The sequence below is a fragment of the Heterodontus francisci genome, chromosome 15, assembly GCF_036365525.1.
Source record: "Heterodontus francisci isolate sHetFra1 chromosome 15, sHetFra1.hap1, whole genome shotgun sequence".
NCBI lineage: Eukaryota > Metazoa > Chordata > Chondrichthyes > Heterodontiformes > Heterodontidae > Heterodontus > Heterodontus francisci.
This window is the reverse complement of record NC_090385.1, coordinates 42245613-42263498: the sequence shown is the minus strand read 5'-3', so window position 1 is coordinate 42263498 and position 17886 is coordinate 42245613. Positions and strand designations below refer to the sequence as shown.

The 17886-nt window shown below is 41.8% G+C and overlaps 1 protein-coding gene across 1 annotated transcript in view; it reads right to left on the bottom strand.

The window, feature by feature from the left end:
* prss23 (serine protease 23) overlaps nt 1–17232 on the bottom strand; it is a 35866-nt gene extending 18634 nt beyond the window's left edge. Inside the window, exon 1 of the mRNA XM_068047945.1 lies at nt 16997–17232. The gene's annotated coding sequence lies outside the window, so the exon portion shown is untranslated. The remainder of the gene's footprint in view (nt 1–16996) is intronic.
* Nucleotides 17233–17886: the final 654 nt, after the last annotated feature.

Here is a 17886-nt window from a genome sequence, read left to right as displayed (position 1 = left end):
AATCAACTTTGTCACTTCCTCAAAGAATTCTATTAAGTTGGTAAGACATGACCTTCCCTGCACAAAACCATGTTGCCTATCACTGATAAGCCCATTTTCTTCCAAATGGGAATAGATCCTATCCCTCAGTATCTTCTCCAGCAGCTTCCCTACCACTGACGTCAGGCTCACCGGTCTATAATTACCTGGATTATCCCTGCTACCCTTCTTAAACAAGGGGACAACATTAGCAATTCTCCAGTCCTCCGGGACCTCACCCGTGTTTAAGGATGCTGCAAAGATATCTGTTAAGGCCCCAGCTATTTCCTCTCTCGCTTCCCACGGTAACCTGGGATAGATCCCATCCGGACCTGGGGACTTGTCCACCTTAATGCCTTTTAGAATACCCAACACTTCCTCCCTCCTTATGCCGACTTGACCTAGAGTAATCAAACATCTGTCCCTAACCTCAACATCCGTCATGTCCCTCTCCTCGGTGAATACCGATGCAAAGTACTCGTTTAGAATCTCACCCATTTTCTCTGACTCCACGCATAACTTTCCTCCTTTGTCCTTGAGTGGGCCAATCCTTTCTCTAGTTACCCTCTTGCTCCTTATATATGAATAAAAGGCTTTGGGATTTTCCTTAACCCTGTTTGCTAAAGATATTTTATGACCCCTTTTAGCCCTCTTAATTCCTCGTTTCAGATTGGTCCTACATTCCCGATATTCTTTCAAAGCTTCGTCTTTCTTCAGCCACCTAGACCTTATGTATACTTCCTTTTTCCTCTTAGCTAGTCTCACAATTTCACCTGTCATCCATGGTTCCCTAATCTTGCCATTTCTATCCCTCATTTTCACAGGAACATTTCTCTCCTGCACGCTAATCAACCTCTCTTTAAAAGCCTCCCACATATCAATTGTGGATTTACCTTCAAACAGCTGCTCCCAATCTACATTCCCCAGCTCCTGCCGAATTTTGGTATAGTTGGCCTTCCCCCAATTTAGCACTCTTCCTTTCGGGCCACTCTCGTCTTTGTCCATGAGTATTCTAAAACTTATGGAATTGTGATCACTATTCCCAAAGTAGTCCCCTACTGAAACTTCAACCACCTGGCCGGGCTCATTCCCCAACACCAGGTCCAGTATGGCCCCTTCCCGAGTTGGACTATTTACATACTGCTCTAGAAAACCCTCCTGGATGCTCCTTACAAATTCTGCTCCATCTAGACCTGTAACACTAAGTGAATCCCAGTCAATGTTGGGAAAATTAAAATCTCCTATCACCACCACCCTGTTGCTCCTACATCTTTCCATAATCTGTTTACATATTTGTACTTCTATCTCACGCTCGCTGTTGGGAGGCCTGTAGTACAGCCCCAACATTGTTACCGCACCCTTCCTATTTCTGAGTTCTGCCCATATTGCCTCACAGCTCGAGTCCTCCATAGTGCCTTCCTTCAGCACAGCTGTGATATCCTCTTTGACCAGTAATGCAACTCCTCCACCCCTTTTACCTCCCTCTCTATCCTGCCTGAAGCATCGATATCCTGGGATATTTAGTTGCCAATCATGCCCTTCCCTTAACCAAGTCTCAGTAATAGCAATAACATCATACTCCCAGGTACTAATCCAAGCCCTAAGTTCATCTGCCTTACCTACTACACTTCTTGCATTAAAACAAATGCACCTCAGACCACCAGTCCCTTTGCTTTCATCATCTGCTCCCTGCCTACTCTTTCCCTTAGTCACGCTGACTTCATTATCTAGTTCCTTACAGGCTTTAGTTACTACCTCCTTACTGTCCACTGACCTCCTCATTTGGTTCCCAACCCCCTGCCACATTAGTTTAAACCCTCCCCAACAGCGTTAGCAAAAGCACCCCCAAGGACATTGGTTCCAGTCCGGCCCAGGTGTAGACTGTGGGGAAGGAATCTTTGTTAATCTCCCCTTTGTTCTCTGGGACATTCCTGCCTGCAGGTATGTGTGCAGACTTGGCTGTACTCTCCTGTGACACTTCGACTAGATGAGGCATCACCCTCATGGTTTCTGTGCCCCCAGAGGTCTCTTTGTCTCTGCAGGTTCCTCTAAATGATGTTAGCAACTCTGGTGAGGTGCTTCGAGAATCTGCACATACATAGGAGGATGTGGGGTCTCACTTTTCAAATTTCTCGGGGTTGTCTCACCAGACAGTAAGAGTTTTCATCCAGGATTCCTCCCGGACTTCCTTTAACCTGCCCTCTTGGTCACCTTTTTCCCTTCTCTTGCTAAACTTTTGCCAGCTGTGTGCCTGCCTGTCCCCTTTTGTTCTTGGCGGGGGTCCCTTACAGTTCACCAATCCCTCGGCTGGAGGGTCCTCTTATCATGGGTACAGGACCTAGGGGTGCAGGTTTCACTGTAGGTTGGGATTTCCTCTCAAGCTGGCACATGTGGCAACTCCTGCAGTACTCCAGCACCTTTTTTGGGGAGTTTTGGCCAGTCAAACTGCTGTCTTATGCGGGCTTTGGTCTTTCGTATACCGGCATGCACAGCCACTGTAGTCTCGTGGGCCCTTCTTAATATTTCTCCCCGGTACCGCTATGGTACCACTAACTGGTGAACTACTGTCCACTCCTTGCCCTCATGTCTGTGAGGAGAACTCCATTTCCTCATCAGGACTTCATTCCTTAATTAGTAGCAGTCAGGGACTCCCTCTGCTTCACTTTCAGACTGGGTAGCCTGTGCTACTCTTGCAATACTGGGTCGGCTCACTGAGCCTCGGCTAGGAAAAGTCCATTTAGTTCACTCCCTGGGTCTCCTAACTTTCCAAAGAAAGTCTCGGCCAGGCAGACCTCATGGTCATCTGCCTGCAGTGCCAATGCAGTCTCCTCTGGGGGAGCTGCTTTGATCATGGTCTGATCCACTACACATTCAGAAAAACTGCAGGGGTCCGTCTCCCACCACTGCCCTGTCTCTCTGACCTCTTGTGGTCTTTCTTTCACTACTGGGGGGCGCTGCCACCTTCACCCCACCAGATCATTACCTAGGAGCAGGTCAACCCTGTCCACAGGCAAACTAGGGACAATCCCTAAGGTCACCGGTCCTGAAACTAGATCTCAGTCCAGGTGCACCCGGTGCACAGATACAGGCATACGCTGCCCTCCAATACCATTCACTTTTGATGTTTACTGCACTCTCTGGGGGAAAGTTCAGGCCTTTTCTCAGTAAAAGGGATCTAGCGGCCCCTGTGTCCCTGAGAATCACTATGGGCTTGCTGGCCCCACTCAAGGGGTATGTGGTTACTTTCTCTTCAAACACAAAACCCTAATAACCTTCAGGAATCCTATTAACTTTTCCTGCACTGGCCGTAGTAAGTTTCCTGCATTGCACTCTAACTGCAGTAAAAGCCACAGCTTGCTCTGCGCTTTCCATCAGGGTCCCGTCTTCACTGAGCGGGTATGCCCTGATTAACCCTATCAGTTTTCTCTTTAGTTTCCAGCAGTCAGATTTCAAATGCCCTGTCTTATTACAATGGAAGCACACAGGTCTCTGGGTCTCACTCTTGCTCTCAGCACCTTCTTTTTTGGCTGGAGTAGGGCCCCTATGTCTCCTGCTTTCCTTTCTCTCCCAGAATTGCCTGGGCAGAGATCACCTTCCCACCCTTTTTTCTTTTCAGATTTGTGCGGGTGATTAGGAAAGGTTCTTCCCTGGGAAACCAACTTGTAAATTAAAGCAAACTCATCATCCAGAACAGCCACTTGCTAGGATCCCTGAACCCGCTGCTCCTCTACATGGGTCTTTATTGAGAATGGGAGAGAGTTTTTAAATTCCTTTAACAGAATTACTTCTCTGACAGTATCATAGCTGAGCTGTATTTTAAGAGCCCTCAGCCACTGATCAAAAGCCAGCTGCTTACTTTTTTCAAACTCCAGATAAGTTTGATTAGCTTGCTTTTTGAGGGTTCTGAACTTTTGGCGGTAGGCTTCGGGTACTAATTCATATGCCCCGAGGACAGCATTTTTGGTCAGTTCATAATTTGATGAACCCTCATCTGGCAACAAGGAATAAACCTCATGGGTTTTTCCAGTTAGCTTGCTTTGTATTAAAAGAGACCAGGTCTCAGCTGGCCACTTTAGCTGCCTTGCCAGTTTCTCAAAAGACACAAAAACACTTCCACATCTTCCTAATTGAATTTTGGAATTAATTGAGTGAGTTTTAGCAATTTTGTACCCAGCCCTGAATTCTGCTCCTCCATATTGGCCATGCTTTCACTGGGATTACTTTGTCACCCCCTAGCTAACTCAAGCTGCTTCAGCTCTCTTTCTTCGGATTCTTTCTGGAATATTCTTTCTCTCTCTCCTGCCTTTCCTTTTCCTCTCCTTCCGGAAGTCTCTCTCTTTCTCCCTCTCCTGCCTCTCTCTCTCTTTCTCCTGTCTCTCCCTCTCTCTTTCCCTGTCTTCTAATTCAGGTTTCCTTTGTTCCAGTTGTATCTTTGCTGGCAGTACCCTGTCTGGGTCTACTTCTAACACTGCTTCTGCTTCTTCAGATTCAAGGTAAAAATGGTTGGCCACTAGCCTTAGGAGTTCAGACTTCCTAGCCTTGCCATGTACAGTGATCCCACACTGCTCAACCATTTTTCCCAACTCCTTCATTGACAGTGCTTTTAACTTATCCCAAGTTACTTCACCCTGGCTTGGAGAGCTACTCACTTTAGTTGCAGACATGTTAGTATTCAATCACACACAACCACAAGAAAACCTGTATTAATCTTGCTCTTTTTTTGATTGGGAACAATTTGGCTTCCCACATTCAATTTCTCGTTTGTCTGTGGGTAAAATGCCGGACGCTAGCATCCAAATTTGTGTTACGACCAGGTGAGAAAGGTGTCTAGGGGTCCCTTCACCTGGTCTTACTGTAACAAGGTTTTGTGTTAAACACACTATGTTTCAGTTCCCCTTTGGTGAATCCTTGTTCACCGCTTTCCAAATTTAAGGCAAAGAATTGAGCACAGACAGGCTTTCTTAGGTTTAAAGAAGAAAAGTGAAATTTATTAAAACTTAAACTGAAACTCTAATTTGGTTAATGCCTATGGATACGAACATACGAATTAGGAGCAGGCGTAGGCCACTAGGCCCTTCGAGCTTGCTCCGCCATTCAATAAGTTCATAGCTGAACTGATTACACCACATTTCCACCTACCTCTGATAACCTTTCACCCCCTTGCTTATCAAGAATCGATCTTCCTCTGCCTTAAAAATATGCAAAGACTCTGCTTCCACCGCCTTTTGAGGAAGCGAATTCCAAAGACTCACGACCCTCTGAGAGTAGAAATTTCTTCTCATCTCTGTCTTAAATGGGCGACCCCTTATTTTTAAACAGTGACACCTAGTTCTAGATACTCCCACAAGGGGAAACATCCTTTCCACATCCACCCTGTTAAGACCCCTCAGGATCTTATATGTTTCAATCAAGTCACCTCTTACTCTTCTAAATTCCAGTGGATACAAGCCTAGCCTGTTCAATCTTTCCTCATAAGATAGCCCGCCCATTGAAGGTATTAGTCTAGTAAACCTTCTCTGTACTGCCGCCAATGCATTTACATCCTTCCTTAAATAAGGAGAGCAGTACTGTACACAGTACTCCAGATGTGGTCTCACCAATGCCCTGTATAGTTGAAGCATAACTTCCTACTTTTGTATTCAATTCCCGTCACGATAAATGATAACATTCTATTAGCTTTCCTAAATACGTGCTGTACCTGCATACTAACCTTTTGCGATTCATGCACTAGGACACCCAGATCCCTCTGCATCTCAGAGCACTGCAATCTCTCACCATTTAGATAATATGCTTCTTTTTTATTCTTCCTGCCAAAGTGGACAATTTCCCACTTTCCCATATTATACTCCATCTGCCAGGTCTTTGCTCACTCACTTAACCTATCTATATTCCTTTGTAGCCCCCTTATGTCCTCTTCACAATTTACATTCCTACCTATCTTTGTGTCATCAGCAAATTTAGCAACCATACCTTTGGTCCCTTCATCTAAGTCATTTATATGAATTGTAAAAAGTTGAGGCCCCAGCCCCCTGTGGCACACCACTTGTTGCATCTTGCCAACCAGAAAATGACCATTTATGCCTACTCTCCGTTTCCTGTTAGCTAGCCAATCTTCTATCCATGCCAATATGTTACCCCCTACACCATGAGCTTTTATTTTCTGCAATAACCTTTGATATGGCACCTTATCAAATGCCTTCTGGAAATCTAAGTACAATACATTCATTCGTTCCCCTTTATCCACAGCACATGTAACTCCCTCAAAGAACTCCAATAAATTGGTTAAACATGATTTCCCTTTTACAAAACCATGTTGACTCTGCCTGATCACCTTGAATTTTTCCAAATGCCCTGCTATAAAGTCTTTAATAATAACTTCTAACATTTTCCCGAAGAAAGATGTTAAGCTAACTGGCATGTAGTTTCCTGCTTTCTGTCTCCTTCCCTTTTTGAATAGAGTTACATTTGCTATTTTCCAATCTAACGGAACCTTCCCCGAATCTAGGGAATTTTGGAAAAGTTAAACTAACGCATCAACTATCTCACTGACCACTTCTTTTAACACCCTAGGATGAAGTCCATCAGGACCCGGGGATTTGTCAGCCCGCAGCTCCAACAATTTATTCAGTACCATTTCTCTGGTGATTTTAATTTTCTTGAGTTCCTCCCTCCCTTCCATTTCCTGACATACAGCTAATACTGTAATTATTAATTCCCCAGACTCACTTTCTATAGGACTAATGCTCACTTTGTTAACTCTTTTTAAATATCTATAGAAACTCATACTATCTGTCTTTATATTTCTAGCTAGCTTTCTCTCGTACTCTAATTTGACCTTCCTTATTAATCTTTTAGTCATTCTTTGCTGTTTTTTATATTCTGTCCAATCTTCACACTGCACCCCACACTAGCATGCATATGCAAAATGCACATGCAAATAGAGACAGAAAAGAGCAGAAGAAAAATAAAGTAGAGAGGTTTGAGACAATCTCTGAAGAGGGGTTTTTATTATTGTGCTTCGAGCTCACTGTAGTCCTTGCTTGTAGGTAGATCTTGCCTTTCCTTGGGGCCCAGTATTCTTCTTAAACCTTGTTCACTGTAGGAGACTTTTCCCTCTTGGGGTTCATATGTCTTCAATGGTTTCTGAAGCTGGTGAGAGAGATGAGAGCAGACAGGAGAGGTGGTGCCAAGCCAGCTACGAGAGGTCTTGTCAGTCCAGGAGCAAACAGCTTTCTGTCTTCAAATAAAAGCAAAATACTGCAGATGCTGGAAATCTGAAATAAAAACAAGAAATGCTGGAAATACTCAGCAGGTCTGGCAGCATCTGTGTAGAGAGAAGCAGAGTTAATGTTTCAGGTCAGTGACCCTTCTTTGGAATTTCTGTCTTCAAACACTGTTTCTCAAATTTAAAACTCCCCTGGTTGGCCAGCAGGTGGTCATGTGACTGACTGGTTTGACCAGGTCTCTTCGGTGTATTGGAGCAGGGACTAGTTCCTTTGTTCCAACACTGTCTGTTAGTATGAAAAAAATGTCTTTCCAGCCAGGGCCTGGCAACCCCTTGTAATAGACCTTCTTTTTCTTCCTAGTATCAATTTTAAAATTTAATGTCCATGAGGTGAAATATATGTGCCTCATTCTTGGCAGTGGGGGCCTGCATTACAGTGGGAAATGAAAAAAATCATACTGATTGCAGTAAGCTGAAGTTTTGAAGTTGGCATTGAGCTGCATTTCTAGGGGCAGTGTTGAGGGAGATTTACACTGCATCTATTTCATGTGCTTCCCAAACTGGGCTTGCTTGATGGGACAGTGTAGTAGGAGTTTTGTACAGCATCTAATTTATGCTCTGCTTGATTTAGCAGTGCTTAATGGCTATCTTTGGAATTCTCTAACCCAGAGTGCTGTGTATACTCGTGCTGAGTATTTTCAAGACAGAGGTTGATAGATTTTTGAGCACTAAGGGAATCGAGGGATATGGGGATTGGACAGGAAAGTGGAATTGAGGTACAGGATCAGCCATTATCTTATTGAATAATGGAGCTGGCTTGAGAGGTCATATACCTTCTCCTGTTCTTATTTATCATCTTCTTAAACTGGGTATTCTCCAGAACTGAGATGTCTCACCACAATAATGATGTCTGAGAATGCAGTACCATATTTTTCTGGAGTTGAGCTGTTCTGGACTGGCTTCTGAAGTGGTTTGATGTTGTGTCCTCCATTGCCATAGCAGTGGTGCAGCAAGAAAACTTGACAGTGCGGGTCTCTGTTCAGGTAAGATATTTGATGTTTTAAAAAATATATCAATGAATTTTTTATACCATTTTTGTTTTTCGATTATAGGGGAGTACTTTAAACAAAGCACCCGCCCCACCCCCCCACCCCAGACTTACTTTCCCCCTTGACATAACTAAAGGTGGTGAAATATTATGGCTTGATGAACTAAATATAGCCAGTTGAAAAAATGGAAATTCAAGCCTTATTTTCTGTTCTTGATCAATGAGGGAGCGCTGTATTCTTGAAAATCCCGTCTTTTGAATGAGATGTTAAACCAAGGCCCCTTCTGCAACATCAGGTGAAAGTAAAAACAAAACATAGCACTATTTGAAGAAGAGCAGGGACATTCTCCAGGTCCTGGCCAATATTTATCTTTCAATCAGCACCACAAAAACAAATTATCTAGTCAATTATCTCATTGCTGTCTGTGGGACTTTGTTGCAAATTGACTGCCATGTTTTCCTATATTACAATAGCAACTGCACTTTAAAAGTATTGAATTGGCCATCTTGGCTGTGAATCAATTAAGGCAACATATAAAGTCAAGATCCTTCTTCCAGACATGTATCCTTTAGTCCAGTTTCTTTCAATTTTAATAGTGTGCCTCCCTTGTCCTGTGCGCTGTTATACCTGTCAGGCCTTATTCTTTGTCACATTTTGGGATATTCAACCATTATGCTGCAAGAAGATTTAACCCTCATTGTTTGCTCAGAAGACAGGCCACATTACTTAGACCAGTCTATCTGGCTTGGTGAACACATCTCCCTGCCCACACCCAGCAGCTGCAAAGTGGGTTTTAAATGTTTGTGAACTCAATTTAATTTAAAAGCAACATTTTAAAATAAATCATAGGATCCGTCTATGGCAAAATGGTCAAACATCCCTCATCTGTGTATTTCCCACTAATCCTGCACGTTGAATCTCAAATTTACTTCTGCCTTTTATATATATTTGTGGGTGCTTTTACTACACTTAAGAGCCCTTTTTCTATCTCATTCCTAGTTTTTAGTTTCAATTTGAAGCTGTTTTTACTGTGCATGAAGCCCATAATAGTGCTGCAGACTTCTTGATCTTAGTAAGTCTTGGAAGCTTTACCTTTGACTTGCAGTGGATGTATGAGATCCAACCTCCATAGTTTTGCACAATGTAAAAACACCTTTTAAACAATATGTTTAATTCCTACAGTAAATTCTCCCTCTGATGTTCTCTGATGTACCACCCCTCACTACACTTTCTGACATAGCTTATACCCCTCATGGTAACATATAATCCACACCTCTCTGTGCATTTTCTGATATACTTCATGCCCCTACTTTTAACACTTTGCCTCAGACATGCTCTTTAAATTCTGATTTACTCCATGCCCCTCACTTTAATACTTCTGATATACGTACTTACATTTTAAAAAAATTCTTTCATGGGATGTGGGTGTCGCTGGCAAGGCCAGCATTTGTTGCCCATGCCTAATTGCCCTTGACAACTGAGTGGCTTGCTAGGCCATTTCAGAAGGCAGTTAAAAGTCAACACTTTGCTATGGGTCTGGTGTCACATCTAGGCCAGACCAGGTAAGGCCGGCAGATTTCCTTCCCTAAAGTACACTAGTGAATCAGATGGGTTTTTATGACAATCAACTGATAGTTTCATGGCACCATTACAGAGACTAGCTTTCAATTCCAGATTTTTTAATGAATTGAATTTATTGATTAATTGAATTTAAATTCCCCCAGCTGCCGTGGTGAGATTTGAACCTGTGTCCCCAGGGCATTGGCCTGAGCCTCTGGATTACCAGTGTCAGTGACATTACCACTACGCCACCGTCTTCCCAATGTGTTATTGTAGCCCTACATTGAAACAATATCTGATGTACTGAACACCTCTCGCTGTTTGATCTAATCCTCACTGTAGCCCGTTCTGATATACCCTGTGCCTTTCACTGTAGCATACTCTGATATATTCCACATGCATCATGGTAATGTGGGATATATCTGATATACACCACAATATTCATTATGACATTTTCTGATATGCACCACCTGCCACACTACTCTCTATAGGATGCATTATATTGCCCTTATAAGACAATGTTACAGATCTAAATATTTTCTCCCCTTATCGCATTAAAAAAACACTTGGATATGCATTTAAGATGCTGTAACCCACAAGGCTACAGACTAAGAGCTAGAAGGTGGGATTAGACGGGCTAGCTCTTTTTCAGCCAACATGGACATAATGGGCAGAATGGCCTCCATCTGTGCCGTAAATCTGTCCATGTTTCGATGTTTTCCCTCCTAAAGGTGCTAACTTTCAATTGGGCACAGTTTCACAAGCACTGGCGGTTTTCCAATACCTCACCCAAGCGACCATTTGTCATGTGCATGCCTTGATAGTGACTGTAAACAAGCTAACACTGGAGCTCATCACCACCAATCTCAGTCCAGCTGTCACCTGATATTTATACACATGTATTTTCCTTGTAGCAATTAGGAGTGGAAACCCAATCTGATTTATCACCCCCTTAACCCTGGTGTGCAAAGGCCAATCGCAGTACCCCTATTGTCAACTTGATTGAGTCATCTGAGTGCTTAAATGACTCTTTGATAATTTGTAGGCTTTAGACATGGTTTAGTTCTGGATTAAATATTGTGCAGTATGATTAACACCGCAAAGTATCAGAAGGGACCTGGTAGGAATTCCAAATATGTTTTGGTCAAATACTTGTAGTGAAAATAATGACAGAATTATACATTGCACAATTTGTGATCAACTGTTCTTTCTTCCCGTGCTCCTTCATGGTCTAGAAAAATTCCACTGAAATTAAGCCCTCTTAAATCAACCATTTCCCTCTGCTGGAACTATTGTTCATTGTAGAGTATTTCTTCCCAGGTCTCAAATCTACCTGTGGCTAAATAGTAACATAGCTGACTTTCTCCAAGAGGACTGCTATTACTGCTCTGATGTACCTTTCCTTCCCCATTTCGAGGCGGGAGGAACATACCTGGCCTGTAGTTGGTATTTCCTTACAGCAGGATAGCTGAGATGAGTTTAATAGGTTCTACCACTAACAAGGCACTATGTATCACCACTCCCTCTCTGATACTCCACTGGCAACTAGTGGAACTAATCTTAAAATGACCAGCTTTTCAGAAAACCATACAAAGTGAAGCCATTTGGTCCATGCTGTCTGTCAGAGTAACCACCTCCTCTGGAGATTTCTACTCTCATCCAAAATTCATGTTCTTTCCCCAAACCCTTTGATACAACTCTTCAACTTTGATTGTAGTAATACATTCCATACCCATATAACCATTTGTGTGAAAGATTCCTTCCAAAATTCCTTCCTTTAGATTCCTAAAAGAATTCTCAGTTTATAGCCCTTCATTACTAAATTACTGAGATTGGAAATAAAATTTTTACTATTTATTCTCTCAAACCTTTTCAAGATTTTGAGTATTTGCACTCAGTCCCCTTAACCTTTTCTCAGGCAGAGCTGTAACAGCAAGCAACTTGTTGCATAATTAATGGGTTGTGCATTTAGCTGCTCAATAGCACAATAATTTTTGACATCAGCCACAGATGTTTATTGTTGATCTATACTTTGTACATTAGGAATCCTCCAAAAAAAGGCTGTACTCTTATCCTGAAATCTGTGTCTGGAGTCCATTAACAGGCTGGCACATTTTATGGCATATCTGTGGTCTGAATGTTGAAAACCTTTTGAAGCCCACAGGTTTCCAGAATGATTAAATATTTTCCAAGGAAAGTTCTATTTGCATTGGACTTAATGACTAAAGGACATATGAGTACAAAAGTGTGTGTGTGTATAGGGAAGTGTGTATATACGTGTGAACTTGTGTGCATGGCAATGTACAGAGTTACTTGGCCAATTATCCTAACAGACTTGTTGAACCACAGTGTAGTTACCAGGCAGATTGGTCATATCAATGCCATTTTCACCCCACCCTCTTTGCTACAATAGAAGAGCTGCAGCTATGATTTTTTAAATCATCTCTTTTCTCCCCTCCACTCTTGAGCTGACATTTACCAAGGTAGAGTTCCAGAGGTACCTTGCCCATGTGGCCAATGATCATGCATAAACCTAGACTGTGACTATTTAGCTATGGGAAACATCAAAGTCAAACTTGATCCTTTCTTCAGCTAACAGCACACACTGCACTTTCCAGCAAGGCTTACTGGAGAATGGTATATCTGATTGCATTTCTCCCTTTATATTTCAGTGGCATTGAGGCCAATTGCAGTATTCTCACCACCATTCTGGTTGAGATCAGTTAACTCAGAACAGACAGCAAATCAAACCTCAGACTGTCCCAAAAACATCAATGTTTTTTCATTTCCATCAAAATGAAACACTAATATAAACCAGAATTTATCCTGTATGTTCAAATGACAAATGTTTTGAATTATCTTGTTTATTCTCTGCCTTTTAAGTTCTGGTTGAAGTTCTCATAAATGCAATGAAATCATGAAACAGCTGAATCTATCATGCAAAGTGGTGAAAACTACACTGTACATCACACAGAGGTTCTGATTATTTGAAATGGATCAGGAATTTTAAGATTTAGACAGAATGAGAAGATCAATTCCTTAATAGGTAATGGACTATATATTCTGTATTTGAACTCATCATCCAGAGGAACCAGAAGGTCCTTTGTTCCAGTACTCTAAGTTCCTTTGTTGATATGTTATTAGTTGACTGGCAACTGCCTCAATCTCAGTAAAGGTGACAAGGTATCAGTCCAGGATTATAATTTACTAGTACATTAAAATGACCCATCTGCTACTGCACTCACAAGTGTTCATTGTGCCCAGTTCTGTCCTTAAATATGCAATGCATGTTATAGAATCCCTAACTTCATATTGAAAGGGACTACTGCCTGTAATGGTGTGTTTTGGCCGCCCTGTGATAGGCCTGTTCAAGGGCAATAAATGCTGTCCGAGCATCCCATGGATGAATTAACAAAAAGCAGGAATGCTGTTGTAAATGAGGTGGTAAGCATCATTATATTAGGTCAAATTTTCAGGTAGGCTTGGCTCCTTGAGAAGCTTAAACTGCAGCTAGTGGAATTTTCAAAGATGTACTTGAAAATGAAATCTTCTTTTTGACTAAGATAAAATAAGTTAGTAGCAGCAATCCTAATTGACTGTTTCTGCTTTCTCCTAACTATATACATTTATTTTGAAATTGGAACCCTTTTAAATTTCTAGGCATTTCTCAATTTAACCTGCATGTTAGGGTAACAGTGATGGTGCATCTGGTGCTGTGTCTTACAGTCCGATATACCAGCTTGCCATCCAACAGCATTTGCAATAGCACGATCCATAATTCAATGATTGCATCAGTGTTCATATTTAACATTCAAAGAGTTTATATTTGTGTTGGACTTGCAATTACTTGGTCACCATGGTGCCACATAAGAAGGGTGCAGGTTTGGTCCTCTATCTCTTCTTTCTTTAAGCAGGAGGGAGTTCAGAGGAGACCAGGCAGCATCTCACATTGAGAGGGGAAAGAATTTTGGAAAGGGAGTTGTCTCTTGGCTATAGTTGTTCACCTCCAAGCAGCTGTTCAGAGCAGCAACAGCAGAGCCCTGGAACAGGTCATCCACCTGCATTCTCAGCTGCAGTTAGCTTGTGGTGTAAAGAGACCAGGGACTAGGGATAAAATAGAGGAAATGATAATTCCTGAAAAAGCCATAAATTAAAAATGAACAGTTTTAATGTCTCATTGAGTTAATGCACTACCTGGTGTGAAACTGAGTTATACTTAACAGGAAGGTTTTATCCCAGGTTTGAGCTGAACTAGTTAATCTCAAGCACTAGAAAGCTACAGGCTGAGCTCAATGCCCCTGTGTTAGGGAGAAGATGGTCAGCCTGAGTTCTCATTCCAGATCACTGTCAAGCGACTCCTGCTGGAAAGTGCTTATGTGTGGACATTGGATGAGGATAGGAACAGGTTTGACCATGCTGTCTTCCATGGCCAAATAGCCTGCCACTACTTACTATCCAGACTCATACACGAAGAATGGAAATTTGGATCAAGTAGCAAACGGTTACTGGCACTAGTGGAATCGTACTCAAAAGAAGTTTAATTTCCTGCGAGGGGAAGGATAAAGAAAAGGGGATAAAATTGGGAATCTCACCCCCAACCCCTCACCCTTCAAAAAAATGGACATGAAATGAAAATTGAACATGCAATCGCAGCACATTCACACGTGATGTAAACTTACAGTTGTTGCCAACCTGGCTGCAGTTAATGCTGAATTTTTCAGAACATTCTGTTATTAACTGTTCCAGAAATTGGAACTATCCCAACACAGCAACTCCTTCCTGTTAAACTCCACAATGAAGTGACAAGACTCTTTTAATTTGAAGAGGCACCATCTGCATGAAAGAGTATGGCAACATTTTTGAATGGAAACAGGAAGAGCCAGAGTTACCAGCTGTCATTTTGGCATAATAATGCCAAACAGAAAAAATATAGGGCTGGATCTCGGAAGCCAATGGGGGCGGACCCAGAGGTAGGCAGGCCTGGAATTTCCCGCTGCTGACCAGCGTGCCAGTTTGCCAGCATGTTCCCGCCCCCAAGTTGTTTTCCAAAAGGTCGGGTGGGGGATGATACAGCTACCCACCTGGAGGTGGAGGGTGGCCAATAAGTATATAAGGGGCCTATTAAGGCCCCTCTCCCGCACCAACTGGAATTTGGCAAACAGGCCCCCTGCCGTGGCTGAAAAATGGCCAGTGAGAGGAGGTGGCCTCTCGGCAGCACACCAGAAAAGGGGGGGGGGGGGGGGAGGGGGAATGGGTGGCGGGGATGGGCAGTACTCCAGTGGACTTTTTTTAAATCCCACAGCCACAACATCTAAATGACTACAGCTGTGGCCGCAGGCTGCCCAGTCTAAGGACTTCCCTCCACAATGGCAGTCTGGCCGCTGTGGACATTTTTATTTCTAAACTTTTTTAAAGTATTGACAGGGCACCTCCAACTTGAGGTGCCCTTTCTGTCCCTTACCTGCATTGGCAGGCTGCCGCTCTCTCAGTGCTGCAGGGTCTCGCTTTGGCCCTTAATTGGACAGCGAGCCTGCCCTTTGGCCACTGATTGGCCTTTTGTCTGAAAATTGCTTCCAATGTGGTGTGTGGTCGGGACCTGGAAATGATCCCGACGTCGGGGGTCCCGACACCCACCAAATGTCCAGCCCATAGTTTCCAAATAACCAACAAATAATGTTTGCCAAACACTTTTTTAATGAAAACATTAATATTTCTTCTAAACGTTCATAAATACTAGCAGCACTATTGCGTGCCAAACTAATCAGACCACATTCCCTTATGTACAAAATATATTAATCAGTTCTCTTATTTTTCTACAAACACATATTTTAAAGTAAAACAGAAAACTGTGCAAATACAAATCAGGCTAGATCTGTATCTGAAAGAGGAAGGACAGTTAACATTTTAGCTGGGACTCCATCAGGATTTGCAATGAGGTTTTGACAAAAGGTCTCCGGCAAAAATGTTAATCTTTCTTTTCTTCAGGTGTTGACAGACTTGTTGTGTATTTCTGGCTTTTTCTATTACAGATTTTCTGTCTGAATTATTACCACAAGACCAGTACAGCTTACTGCAGAACAATAAATGAAGAAAGCTACTTGTATTATTTGCAGAGCTGGGACAATTTATGACTTCAGAAGTTTCATGCTGAAACATGTTAATTTCATGGATGCTTGAGCTTCATTCTTGTTTTATCTTGCGTTCCCTGCAGAGTTTTTACTGGATATCATTTACACTTTAACTAAAGCACCTGGTAGGAGCCATTCCTGAACTCTTAAAAGACTGACCTTATTCCAAGGAACAATTACTAGATTCATAAGCTGAAAATGACAGGTAGGGAAAGGGAGTAAGGACCACAAAACATGCACTCTTAATGGAGAGTACACTTATTTTGAATTGCAAGCAAAGATACACCTGATACAAGCTCTGACCCAGTGATTAAATTCCAGTGGAGCAATTCACTTCCCATTCACCCCCATTATATGGAATTGTAATGGATCAAACCTCTTCCCTTCATTCATATTGTTCCGTATTCAAATTGACCAAACTCTTTTACTGCTCACTGCCACTGTGTAGAAATCCTACTCAAACTGTTATACTGAAATACAAAATTATCCTGATTCACAGTTGTCACTCAATTATTCAGCTTTGAAATTGCAGTTGATGAAACACATTTGATCCACTGATATCATCTGGAGTCAGCAGCACAATTTAGATGATTAATCAATTTTTAAAAAATGTTTATTTTTTTCTTAATCCTTACTTTCTTCAATTTTCCCTTCCTTCTACAATCTAGAGACTTTTAAAACCCAAACTTGGCATCCTTTCGCCGTTACTTCTTGACGTACGTTGTCTTTTCTTCTACTCTTTTCAACATTGACAGCATCCTGCACTGTGGGCCTTGGTCACTTACCTGGGCTTTTTGCAATAAAAAAAAACTTTTTCCCTAGTTAAGTGTAAATTGTTGAATTCAAATTATCATTCTTAGTAAAACAGTCATTCAATGTTCTTAGAACTCAGTTGTGTTAAATATTACCAGCAGATGTTACAAGCAAGTTACTGAGTTTCATAATTCTATCCTCAATACATTGTTTAAAGAACACAAGCACTTCATTCAACAGTACAATAATTTAAAAATCCTTACCTGTATCTTTAAGGAAACAGAATCACAGTTCTTTGTTTAGCTCCTGTTTGTGTGCGATACAGTTTAAGTTCAAATCAATTTCCATTTCACAAATCAATTGTCTCCTCTCTGTCTTTACTGCTTTAAGCTAGTATCGCTTTTTCATGTCGACATCCAGCTCAGAATTCTGCCTCTGGGGTTAGATCTGGCATGCTATGCCAAGTCCAGACTGCTGAAAACTCTTTCTGCTGCTCACAGACTCTAGTTGTGTTTGAATATTTCTTCCTCACTGGCTGTGTGGGAGTTTGCATTTTAAATCTCAGTTTCCTATCATGGCCTTGAAAGGTTTCCCCTGCGGTCCTAGTGCCTGAAAGCTGATGGTCTGCATTATAATACAACCTCAAAACTATAGATGTTTCACTTCATCTTGTTTCACACATCACTGTTTTGCTGTGCTCCATATCTTTTAACAGGTGCCATGGGACATTTTACTACATAAAAAGCACTACATGAATGCAAGCTGTGTGATATATAGCATTTTAATTTATTTTGGTACTTGTATCGATGTGTACTTATTATGGTTTATTGTTTAATTATTGTATGTCAAAGCATGTTTCAAAGAATTCCTTTAAAAATACTTTTCATTGCTTCTCTATTCTATATATTGGCACTTCATAATTACAGCCATTTTCCTGTTACAAATACTCTGTCAGTCCTGAGGGATATCTGATGGTCTCCCATACTCTTTCTATGATTCTGGAGTCGTGTTAATATATTGTAAGAAGTGCAAACAAATTTTGGTCTCTCAGTTGAAATTTAGGTATAATGAAGTGGTGGAGATGGATATATTGAGAAACTGGTGATTAAAAGAAAAGGCACTCTGAAGGATTGGAGATGGTACTGAGAAGCTG